The sequence below is a fragment of the Callionymus lyra genome, chromosome 18 (genome assembly GCF_982586985.1).
Source record: "Callionymus lyra chromosome 18, fCalLyr1.hap1.1, whole genome shotgun sequence".
Lineage (NCBI taxonomy): Eukaryota > Metazoa > Chordata > Actinopteri > Syngnathiformes > Callionymidae > Callionymus > Callionymus lyra.
The window spans coordinates 8,576,440-8,589,615 of NC_141835.1; the positions used below are offsets into that span (position 1 = coordinate 8,576,440).

Genomic DNA, 13,176 nt, shown 5'->3' on the forward strand with positions numbered 1-13,176 from the left:
AATAAACAGTTTATTTTCAGGGTAATTGTGTAATGTTTTTTTCCGAGCTATATTGAGCCATCACTATGACATCTCACTGAGGGAAGTGATGGGTCATGTGTCGTTTCCCTGGCATCACCGACGAGACGCTTCAGCCAAAGCGCTGTCATCTGCTGCTTTTAGAGAACCTGCTTTTTATAGCCACCTCTTCAGATGCTGCTGACCCGGCAACGCTAGAGGCAACACGCCGACTGCGATCCGAGGACAGAACCATCGACCGCCCGCCTGCCATCTTTGTCGAAAGAAAGTTCAGTCAGAATTCCATTTTTTTGACAAGTTGTAGCACGTGAGACGAATTAAACGCCTTCAACGTCAGGGGCGACAATAAACACAGACCGAGCCGGTTCTGTCACATGCATCCCCGCCTTATATGGAGAAAAAAAGACTGCAGGAGCAAAGACGTGAAACACTCGTGTTTTCTCAACCGGGGCGAGCCAACAATTACAGGTTCTCCCCTTGACACACATTGTTTATAAAAACAGCAAAACTAGAATTATTGCAATGACTTGCTATCTTTCCAACCTCACAACACGCTGCTTTAGGAATCAAGTTACTTCTTCTTAACATAAGCTTTTTCGTCGCCACTAAAAAGTGTCTGTAAATCGTCAAAAACACAGCTCAATTCTGCAAACATTAGCATGTTTATACCTGATTATAAAATGTATTAACTCCATCAAACAGGGGCCAAACTTTTAAACTCAAAACCAAATCAGGGGCAAAACAGTATTTATATTTTTAAAGGCTAATGTTAAAGGCTAATTTTATCTTATCACTTTTGTTGGTAAACTACTGATAAGTAATAAGTAACACAATTATACCCTTTCACCAATGACTTTAGACAAAACAACTTCTATTTTAGCAGAAAACTAGTGTAGTAGTTGTTTAAAGCTCTAGCGGGCCACACAAAATGACTTTTAAAGGTCAGATTTGGCCCCCAGACCTGTGGTTGACAACTGCTTTATAAAGAATATATAAGTTTTGAAAATGCATTTTTGTTTTCACGCTAGATCAGCGCGACAAATACGCCAATGTCTTTGTTTAAATGTGTCAAAAGGGAAATTAGGCTATCTAAGCTAGCTTGTTTATTTAGCAATAATAGCTAATATTGTTATTATTAAACAAGAGCAGATAAGATTTGTGATACTAAACGTTTCCCATCTCGTTAAGGGAAATGACTTGCTCTATAGCGCCACCAATTTACTTTAAAATAAAGTTGTAGTTTTTTCTTAATAATAACCACAAAGTAATCTCCTACTGCAAATGTTATTAAATAAAAATCGGCAGACGCAACCTCGCAATAGGGACTTCATCACCGTCAAAACAAAGAGACAGCCGCACTAATGGCTACGTACTAAAAAACAGGGCATGTTTATCATCTCAATGTCATTCCGTGTAGTCAGGCGCAGACAGTGTGGACCTTAAGTCTTGTTTACTTTTTAAAAGGAATGTCATGTGTCCATATTTACCGTCTTCCAGCAGGTGTTTAACCAGAAATAATCAGATCAAAATGTCTAAAAATTCAGAGATTCATCAGAGCACAACGTTTTTTTCTATCTGTTGATAAAAATCCAGACAGGGAAGGAAAAATCTGATATATTTGGTAACGTCAAGCCATTTTAGCCTTCAAATACATCAATTAAATCCAACACAAAGTGTCCTGCTGCTTCTCTAGTCAACCATTAGTCTGCGTTATTCATGCAATAACCTGCTCAGCAGGGGGTCCAAAGATGTGGGGGGGGCAGTACTGACACCTTTGCATCTGTGTTTCCATGACAGCGACAGCAACCATGCCAGGAGACAGTGCCAGAAACCTTCCTCCTCGTGTTTACACTGGACAGACCCCTCACCCCGGGGAGTCCCCCTGGCCCTTTTGTTGCCTTTCAGCGCCAGCTGAAGGACCCAATCCCGACCAACACGAGACCCATTAAAATACATCTGTAAATCTCAACCTTAAGTGAGTGACAAATATAAGTCGTCATAAATCTGAGGGGACACAAAAAAAAGGCAACTAAAGGGTTACATGTTGAACATCTCAGCACCCTTTAGACACCCTCACTGAGCTTTTGTGTGAGGAGAAATGCAATTGAAAGTACAGTTGCTGAGCACTTTTAGGAACCTTTTCAGGGGCCAACAGAGGCTCTTCAATTGAATGCTTGTCATAAGAGGCACAACAGGCTTCTTTTTTTTTAAATTAATCACGTCATAAATAATGTTGGTTATTAACACTAGGAGGTCGTAAAGTAAAAATGGGATTTTAAAAGTAAATATTTAGCTCTAATGATAAAAAAGTTTTCGAGCAGAGCGTGAGCCCGGACTAGTCCGCGAAAGGCTCGCTCGAAAGCGGCGTGAGTGGAAACCGAAGTTCCGCTGAAAACTTACCGGTTTCTGCTTCTTCTCGCTCCGCGCACGATTTAAGACGTTTCCTTCCTCGGGGATTTTTAAGTCACAGCTCGGAGCGGGGGTTTGCAAGCGATCGGGGTTCGATTCTGAAAGATTCCCCTCAAGGTTTTCCGACCAGGGACGACTGAACATCGGACGGGTCTCCGGGAGAGTTGCTGCGGGGCTCCTCCCAGACACTGTGGGGTTAAAACTCCTCCTTCCCCCGGCGAGACGAGAGGAGGGACAGACGGTGCTCGGCTCAGGAGCACCAGAAGATGAACGTAGTAGAGGAACTTTTAGAATAAAATAGCGCCGACATTTTCTAGTACAAAAAAAAAATAAAAAAATCACAAGTAATGCTAATTATTAGCATGTTGCTAACGTCAACAATACCCCGGATGTACATTAGAATTAGATTATTTTACCTTTAAATTATGCGAAGAATAAATATGACATAAAAAGATAAACCCATCAACAGCAATAACCCCTATTGAATAATCAACAAAAAAATAATTTGCACCTAACAATAACTTTCCGCTAAAATACTATATCATCAAAAAACATCATCATTCATGACCTCATCTGCCAGTCAAGAAGAAAACTTTACAAACACCGTAGCTGCCGCATTTATAAATAAAGCCACAAACATGGATTAATTTGCAAATCTGGATTAATTTTTTCGCTATTTAATTTAACATTTATACCATACTGTGATGGTATAAATACTATTTACTGTAAATACTATACTATACTTTTGTTTGTATGTAACGCAAAGTTGCTTCTAAATTGAACACCACGTACATTTTTATTCGTTTTACAACGTTAACGAAGCATCCGTCAACCTTCCTTCATTCAACTTCCTGTCCAGAGGTTTCCACTTCCTGTTACCACAACGTAAAAATAATTTGCATGACTTTCAGGTGAGCTAACGCGCTGATAGAAAACAGGTTCAACTCCCTCAGACAGTCGCACAAAAACCAGTTGTTTCGCTTTCTACGATCAGCCTCAGTCGTACCTGATAATGCGATCTAACTCGCGACCAACATGAACCCTGCGTTGTATTATTATTATACCAGGCTAGTAGTAGCTAGAGTGGGGACCCGGCTAATACGTTAGCATAGCTAAACTAAATAATTCAAACTTTTTATTCAATCAAGGTCTACGATACAGTTTTTGTGTTAAGAAAGAAAGGACACCTTATAACCAAACCTTCTGCGGGCTATACAAATAAAAATTACTTACTTACTTACTTACTTACTGAGGACGAGATGATACAGTCAACTAAAGATTTTATCCGCTTATCTGGATGTAAAATAATAATGTATCGATATTCTCACTTATAAGCACTGTATACCTTTTTTAAAATGTGTGTATATACACACACACATACACATATTTATATATATATTGTCTACATACAGACACACAAATAAACGCGGACACTAGATGGCACTAGCCATGATGTCCTTCGCAGCTGAAAGAACAAATGAAATCCCGCGAGATCCCGGTTATTACAGGGGACAAGAGGATACGGTCAACCGGTTTCAAAATAAATTAAAGCAGTCATTACGTCCTACGCAGCTAAGTAACATTGAAGTCCTGTGATGACTGAGGACGAGAGGATACAGTTAACTACCAGCGGGAACTAAAGCTGAGGTTTGGACATATTCTTAGTTTCAAATCAAATGAAAATGGTCATGTGGTCTGTAAATACTTAGTACTCGACAATACTACAAATATATCCTGGTTCCTACAGTATCACAATATATACAAAATATTGTATCGTTGCTCCAGTATCCTGATATTTATCATATCAATTTTATTGCTAACACACACCCCTAGTAAATAAGCTACAGCTAACAATGCATTTTAGCTCGCAAGCATTATTGTTCTAATGGCCACATTTAAAAATGTGAAGCCAGGTGTAAATATTTGACAAAAGAGAAAACAACATGTGTTTGCTTTGACTGAGAACTCGACCAGTTCAAAAGTGACAAACACACAACTTTAACTACCTATTAAATCTCTGACTCAGAGTCACAGATGGAAGGAGAGTCATCATCACTCTGTGATCACATGACCTCATTTCTCAAGTAGATGAACTGGAATCACACCCTTGAAGTTACGACTCATCTGTGGTCATTAGCACGAGGACACTTCCACATATTAGCCGGACTCACCCCCTCCTGAAGACCCCCCTGAAGACCCCCCTGAAGACCCCCTTCATCCTCCACTACAGAGATCTTTACTCTTGAATCTTTTTTTTTATTCTGTCATGTGACTCTTGTTATAGCCAACAACTGGACTCTTGAACTGCACTTCAGTTAACCAGGAAAACACTTCACAGTCCACACTTTTCTGTTGGAACAAGAAAATAAGTAGTAAAAAATAGTAAAAAAGGAAAATATTGAACAAAAAAGGATGAAAAAAATTGGAAAAATAAAATATTAAACAAAAAAGGATGAACAAAAACGTAAAGTAAGATAATATGAAACAAAAAAAGAATGGAAAAAATGTAAAATATTAAATATTTAACAAAAAAGGATGAAAAAAACGTTAAATAAGAATATATTAAACAATAAGGATGAAAAAAACCTTAAAATAAGAAAATACAGAGCAAAAAAATATGTTAAATTATAAAATACTAAACAAAAAAGGATGAAAAAAACATAAAATAAGAAAATCTTTTTTAAAAAAGGATGGAAAAAACGTAAAATAATACAATATTAAACAAAAAAAGAATGAAAAAAGACTTTAAATAGGAAAATAATGAAAAATGTCTGATATAGTTTTTTTAATCACACAAAAAGTGCTATATGAGTATAATGTATTATTATTATTAAAAACAAAGATAAAAAAGGATAAAAAACATTTACACATCATCTTCCACTCATTTGATCGTGGGGGCAGCAGCTGATTTCAAGAGGTTCAGAATTTATTTACTGAAAGATATTCCCAGTGGATCTGCCCCATGGCTTCCCCCCTAGAACTAGCCAGTGAGGTTTTAGATTCGAGTTATTTTTCTTCCCTCACTCGTGAGCAAGAGCCAAATAAACCCAGTAATTTCACATTCCCATTAGAAAATACTTATATAATTTGACGTTTTATTTTTGTTTGTTTTGTAAAATCATTCTGCTTTATTCTTAAAAAAAAGGATGAAGAATATTTTTGTTGTATTTAATGAGATTTAATATGACTATAGGTGATATAAAAAAAAACATTCTGGAGTGACACGTTTTCTTCTTCTCTCGAGGCCACTCAAGCAAGAATGAAATCATCGGTGTCTCTCTGAACTCTGACCTCTCACCACGCTTGAGCCGTCACCTCCATGTTCTTTCATTACCACCAGTAATGGCGTCTCCTCGGCGAGGGAGGAGTTTTTGAAGTGATTTTTATCACCCCGGGACTGTCGCACAATCGCTTTAAAGCCGTTATTACAAGTGTACGAGCCGCACACGACTGCGGTGCTAAGAAGGTGATCTGAGTTTTTTTTGGGGTCTGAGAAGAAGAACTATAATAAAACTCCCGCCACACCCCGGAGCCTAAAAACAAACCGACTCCACCACGAGCAGCCGCCATAATACAAGGGCATCTCTTCAGCCTCAGCGACGAAAGAACAAACGCTTGTATTCTGGCCACGCTTTAATGGAACACGACAGGGACGATCCATGTGATTTAGCCTCCGAGAGACAAGCTAACGTGAAATCAATGACGACCGCCAACCCTTCAACGCCAACGACAGGCTTTTTATGCACTTTACACATACAAAGAGGAGAAAAATCTATTTAAAAATTACAAGAAAATATACGTTCTATCAATCTATGTCTTTGTCAAAGTCAGTTGGAAGGTGATTGTGAAAGAATTAGGCTTCGGTAAGAATTAAGTTATTATTTTTATGATTTTAAAAAGGTGGAAAAACTGCTTGATAGCATCTAGTTATAAATACGATAAATTGCAGAACTGTTATAGCATATTTGCCCGCTAGCATTTAAGCTAACATGTAAAAAAATAATCACAATTGTACCTTAAAATTATTTATTATTTATCAATAACGTAATAACTACAAAGTGATCACTTGAGACTAGTAAGGTTAGCAAACAACATCTACAGTAGTTATAAGGTAACTTACTTCACGTTAGCCGGCTAACATTTAAGCTAGTGTTTCAGAAAGAAATCACAGTTTTACTTTGTATTACTGTGATATTTATCAATAAACTAATAACTTTTAATAAATACAAACATCATCTATCATCGATCATTTAAAACTAGTAAGGTTACCGAAAAAACATATTGTTATAATTTAGATAAATTGCTGAGCCGTTATAGCATGTTAGCCCGCTAGCATTTAAGCTAACAGCATTTTCTTTTTTTTTTTCCAATTGCAGTTCGATCAAAAATAAAATTTGGGTAGAATAAGAAAATATTTTGCTAATGTCAGATTTTCATCTTGTAATAACAGAAATGGAAGAAAAAAAGTGGGTAAAAAAAATTAAACTGTCGTGCAGTTCGATTATAAAAATGAAAAGTTGGGAAAATAAAGAAGGTTTGTTGATATTAGATTTTTATTTTTTGGGAAAGATAGAATAAAGAATAAAAATGAAATTAAATCTTCTTATTTTCATAATTGAAAACATTTAAGAGAAGAATATGATACAACCTTTGAAAGAAATTGAGAGATTTACTGTTGTTCAGTTTGATTCAAATTAAAAAAAGTAGGGAAGAATTAAGTGAAAATTTGGTTGATTTGATTAAAAGTGCTTTTTAATTATGTACTGGAACAAAAAGTGCAGACCTAGTATATAATTATAAAAAATATATAATTATCAGAATAAATCAGGAAAAAAAGAACATGTACTGCCAGGAGTTCTCCGCAGTGAGATTAAATATTAAAATAATAAATAATGATAATAAATAAACAATATAAAATAAAGCACTATTTTTGCAAAGGTAGAGAGAGAATCAATGCAACATATGTGTTGAGTGAAAAACGAGAGATTTATTTATTTTCTTGTGTTGAAAAATGTGAGTATTTACAAATGTTTCAAAAAACTATATATTAGGTTGTTAAAATATATAAAAATGTGAAAAAATGAAAATATTGGTGGTCTAGGACAAAAAACTGGAAATTAAAAAAAGAAATATAAACAAAATGAATTTACAAATTAAAAAAAAGGTTTAATAAAAATGTAAGTCCATATTATAATATATTATACAATTCTAAGTTCTTAACTGACCCTTATCTTGACAAATATTCTGATGCGGCAGATGAAAAAAAAACTCTAGTCTCTGTATGAATAAAATATGTTTGGATGTTTAAATTACACTGGGGCTGGAAAGAAGTGTTGAAAACGAAGAGGTTTAAAAGAGTGGTGATGAAGAGTTCAAGGGTCAAGCCTGAGCAGTCGGGGGGGAGGAACATGTCAGATGTTGATGACTTGAGCTGGAGGTGAAGAAAGTACCACCGCGGTGCGACCGACCCGAGCGCCATTGTTGTCAGCGCCGGTGTGGAACCGACTCAGACGGATGACTGGCAGGATTGGAAATATATAAAGCAATCTCTATATGGCTCAAAGCTGCTAACACGCTAGCGTGTTGTAGCCGCTAAAATGCTAACATGTAAACAATATATCCCAAAACGTACCTTTCAATGTTTGACTATTTATCATCATAACATTTCATTAGTATAAACACTTGAGAAAGACTAGCAAGGTTAGCATCTAGTTATAAATACGATAAATTGCAGAACGGTTATGGCATATTAGCCTGCTAGCATTTAAGCTAACAGGTAAAAAATAAATCACAATTGTACCTTTAATTCCTTTATTATTTATCAATAACTTAATCACTACAAAGTGATCACTTGAGACTAGCCAGGTTAGCAAACAACATCTACAGTAGTTATAAGATAATTTACTTTGTGTTAGCCAGCTAGCATTTAAGCTAGTATTTAAAAAATGTATCACAATTACACTTTTTATTACTTGATTATTTATCAATAACTAAATAGCTTTTTAGAACTGCAAGGTGATCACTTGAGACTAGCAAGGTTAGCAAACAACATCTACAGTAGTTATAAGACAACTTACTTCATGTTAGCCCGCTAAGATTTAAGCTAGTATTTAAAATAAATCACAATTGTACGTTTTATTTCTATATTATTTATCAATAGCTTAATAACTTAATAACTACAAAGTGATCACTTGAGACTAGCAAGGTTAGCAAACAACATCTACAGTAGTTATAAGATAACTTACTTCATGTTAGCCGACTAGCATTTAAAAATAAATCACAATTGTACTTTTTATTACTTTAATATTTATCATCAACTTAATAACTTTTAATAACTAAAAAGTGATCACTTGAGACTAGCCAGGTTATCAAAAAACATATACAGTAGTTATAAGATAAGATTTGTGTTAGCCAGCTAGCATTTAAGCTAGTATTTAAATAATGTATCACAATTACACTTTTTATTACATATATATTTTCAATAAACTAATAACTTAATAAATACAAACTGATAATTTCAGACTAGCAAGGTTAGCAAAAAGAAATATGTAGTTATTAAGAAGATAAGTAACAGCTAGCATTTACGCTATAATTTAAGATAGTATTTAAAAATAAATTACAATTTTTCTTTATATTACTTTAATATTAATCATCAACTTAATCACTTCTAATAACTACAAACTGATCATTTGAGTCTAGTGAAGTTTCAACAACATCTACAGTAGTTATAAGATAAGTAACTTCCGAGCTAACTAAAGGAGGTTAATGAGGTTTAGCTTAAAAACATATCGGAAGACAAATATAAATTTAAATGTTATCTTAAAATCACTAGAGTTTCTTTTTTTCATGAATCCTATATTATTTGATATAATGTGATATTTGAAAAAATATTCAGTTATTTTTTAGCTATTAAACTTATATTACACTAATATTTTAGTGATTTATTTTCATTATTTCTGTCTTTTTCTACCCGTCAACTTAACAAAAACTTATTTTTCAAATGAGACTCAGTTATTAGGAAGTTCTATCTCCAGAGATATGTTTCACACTCTGTTACAAACGCTTCTCGACTCGGAGAAAACTGTGAAAATCTCTTCTTGTGTTTCTTTAAATCCCTGTTGGTCGGAGCCTGTGTTTGTTAAATCTCTTCAAATCTTCTACATTTCATCTACTTTCTTTTAACCGGTTGCTATCAAGCGTGAGTCAGTCAAGGGAGGATTTTTTTTTTCTCAGACCACATCTGACGGAGGGAGGGTTGGGGGGGGTAGCTCCTGATGTAAATCACATCTGACACCGGGGGCTCGGAGCACAAGTGATGATGGAGAGCCCGGTCAGAACGACATCAAGCCACTCAAACTCTACCGAACACCTTGATTGTTTAAGGAGTTCTACGAAAGCCACACAAGGGCTTATTCATTTATTCATTCCCGACTGGTTTGAGTCCCAGCTACATAGGGCGAGAGGTCAAAAAATCCATACCATATAGAGAAACACTCGTTCCTGCCTACCTCGTTCAAGTCAACAATTAACCAATCCGACAATTTCCTTGGGCGGGTCAAAGGTCATGTTTTCCCTCTATCCGTCCAACCCCTACGAGCTCTTCTGGGGTAAAAAACCAAGGTCAACCGGGGGTTCGTCCCAGTCACCCAAACGACGGTACTTCACTAGGGAGGGGCGTCTAGGATGGCGGAAGATTTAACATATTATTTCTGTCTCCCCCTACTGTCAAAACAGTGTAATGACATCAGTACATCCTTCCTCACGGTCACCCAGAGAACGTCACTAGGGAAGGCGCTCAATAGGTACCACTTCAATTGCGATGTAAGAACTACTCTTAGTCACGACAAACAATTTAACATGTATTTTTTCTTCGTTTGGGACGTCCTCGGTCTGTCCCGGGGCTTCCTCCCAGCCGCCCAGAGAACGTCGCTATGTAAGGCTCAGTAGGTACCATTTCAATCGTCTTAACGGAAAGTAATACATACTTTTAGTGACGACGGAGAATTTGACATGTTTGTTTCCGTCTCCCCCTACTGTCAGAACACTGTAGTTACAGCATGATATCCTTGGTCTGCCCCGGGGCTTCCTCCAGGTCGCCTAGAGAACTTCACTATGAAAGGCTCAGTAGGTACCATTTCAACCATCTTATCTGAAAGTAAAAACTACTTTTGACAATTTGTCCTATTTGTTTCTGTCTCCCCCTACTGTCAGAGCACTGTAGTTACAACACAATGTCCTTGGTCTGTCCCGGGGCTTCCTCCCAGGAGCCCAGAGAACTTCACTAGCAAAGTCGCCCAGTATTTACCACTTCAACTGCCTTCCCGCGATATAAGAACTACTCAAGATTCCGGATAGACAATTTGACAAACTTTTTCTCTCCCTCCGCTGTCAGAAAAGTGTAATTACAATAGTCTATTGTTGGTCTGCCCTTGGCTTCCACCAAGTCGCACATAGAACTTCACCAGGGAAAGCATCGAAAGAGGTTCTATTTCAACTGTCTATTCTAGATAGAAGATTTCCGAGATCCAGATGGAAGATTTCACACATTTCTTTCAGTCTCTCTCCACTGTCTGATCAGTAACTCGGTGGTCTGCCCCGAGGCTTCCTCCCGGTCCCCCAGAGATCTTCACTAGCGAGGGGGCGTCCAGGATGTAATGCCTAAACTATCTTCTCTCATTGTAAAAACTACTTTGAGTCTGGATAGACGATTTGGAATATTTGTTTCTGCCCCCCTTTCCACATTCAGAACACTGTAATTACAACAAGATGTTCTTGGTCTGCACCGGGGCTTCCTCCCAGGCACCCAGAGAATCCCACTTGGAAGGGCGTCCGGATGGTTCCACCACAACTGATTAATGTAAGATCGAAATTTGAGTAATTACAACAGTATAAACTGTCTTGAAAACTGAAGAGTCTGAACTCCTGTGTTGTTCTCGGTGTTATCTTGACCTTTTAAGTATATATTTTGAGTATTGTTTCGATTGTTAAGCGCTTTGTGACCCTGGTCTGGAAAAGCTCTATAAATATTACTTACATACTTAAAGCGCCACGGTTTGTTATTGCAAGGAAAGGAAATTTGAGTCAAAAAGTATTTCCCGACTTCATCTTTGATAGAAATAAATGCAACTGCCATCCCCGACCTGCTGACGCTGAAGCAGTTTAGTGGTCACTGTGCCTGGTGGCGTCGCTAAAATGTCGTTGAAATAAGTTTAATTTTAAATCTGTTTTGTGGTTTTAAACCAAACCAGATGAAACGTTTCGAGACCACCCTGTGACCAGCGCCCGACAGGGACAGTTCCGTGCCGTGACAGCTTTAATCCCTCGACAAATCTCTCCACTCCTGGGCAAACAACTCGAATCCAAACATCTCCAGCCAAAGGCCAGACACGAGGAGCTCTGGAGTAAACACGGTGGCGCTTAATTGAGTCGAGCCCCGAGTGAAGATGACGCATCACGAGCTCACAAACAAACCCCCGACCAATGAGCCGGAATCCGATTGGTCACCGCGAATTGGTTCCGGACTCGATAAACAGGCCAGTATTAACGTCCTTGAACAATTGCTAAATTAGCCTTTTTCGACGGTTAATGAGAGCGTGATTTGTTGACGTTACTGGCTTCATTAAAGGTGTCGGACCTCCCGCCTCCCTGCTGAGAAACACTTTGTGGAGGAAGCTGAACCAACAGCTGGTAAAACGTCCTCGTTGAAAAACATCCGACCGGTTCTCACAGGGAGACAGAACCCGTCCAAACAAAGCGGTCCGTCCGTTGGATTTTAAGGAAACCGTTTGAGTCGGTAATGGAAGCTGATACTTCCCTCCTGAAGCTGTCTGGACTGCTTTGTTTACAAGTGGAGGTGTGTGTGTGTGTGTGTGTGTGTGGACACAAAAAGCTCTTTATGTTGCGTCTTATTGGTCTCAGCAGAACATGATTTATTCTCCGTGATATAAAAAACAATAGTAGGGAGGCGTGTGAGCTCATAATAGATCCTTAAATCACGTGAAGATCCACTTATCGATGCTTTAAGAGCGTGGGATGTGGTCGCCGGAGAACGATGAGTCGGCGAGATTTGAGTCGAGGTCGCGGTGCGGTGAAGACGTTGATTAGGATAAAAAATAAAAAAAAACCTCAACGTGACGTCGATTCTGTTTTCGTTTCCGATTGTTCTGTAAGAAGGCGTGCGGCGATATGACGCCGGTGACGTCATCGCCCCGAGCGATACGGCTAATCGTGCTAGCGGCGTTAAGCTAGTAGATTGGAAATCAGTCGCTAATCAAAAGGTAGCTTTTCGTACTGATTAAAACCGACTTAACTTTTGTTTTTCTTGGTTCAAACTTGAAATTATTTGGCAAAAACAGCTTTTTGCAACATTTTTGACTACATTGTTTTTTTTAGGGGGTAGTATCTTCCTTACTTTGATTACGCCTTACAACAGTTTTTTCGCTACAAAGTCGGGTTTTAATAAAGTTTTATCCATCTATCTATTATAAAATAAAAATAGATTTCTCACGCCATGAACAATTTTGTGTTTCAATTTAACTTCGGGCCTCTAAATGTTGTCATTACGTCCTACACAGCTAAGGTAACATTGAAATCCTGTGATGACTGAGGACCAGAGGATACAGTCAACTACCAGCTTGTTTTTCTTGGTTCATTTAACTGCTTTTGATCTTTAATATAATGCAAAGATTTTTACCAGATACATTTAAAAAAAATGCTGTAATACAAATTTCTTTGTTGGTGCAAAAATAT

General features: G+C 37.5%; 2 protein-coding genes across 4 annotated transcripts in view; both read right to left on the bottom strand.

Annotated features, from left to right (window-relative positions):
* The window catches only part of tiam2a (TIAM Rac1 associated GEF 2a), an 85,891-nt gene extending 83,416 nt beyond the window's left edge, over positions 1-2,475 (bottom strand). For all 3 annotated transcript variants that reach the window (XR_015709300.1, XM_087780346.1, XM_087780345.1), the window contains exon 1: positions 2,419-2,475. The gene's annotated coding sequence lies outside the window, so the exon portion shown is untranslated. The remainder of the gene's footprint in view (positions 1-2,418) is intronic.
* scaf8 (SR-related CTD-associated factor 8) overlaps positions 1-13,176 on the bottom strand; it is a 68,773-nt gene that overhangs the window by 23,396 nt on the left and 32,201 nt on the right. The window lies entirely within an intron of this gene.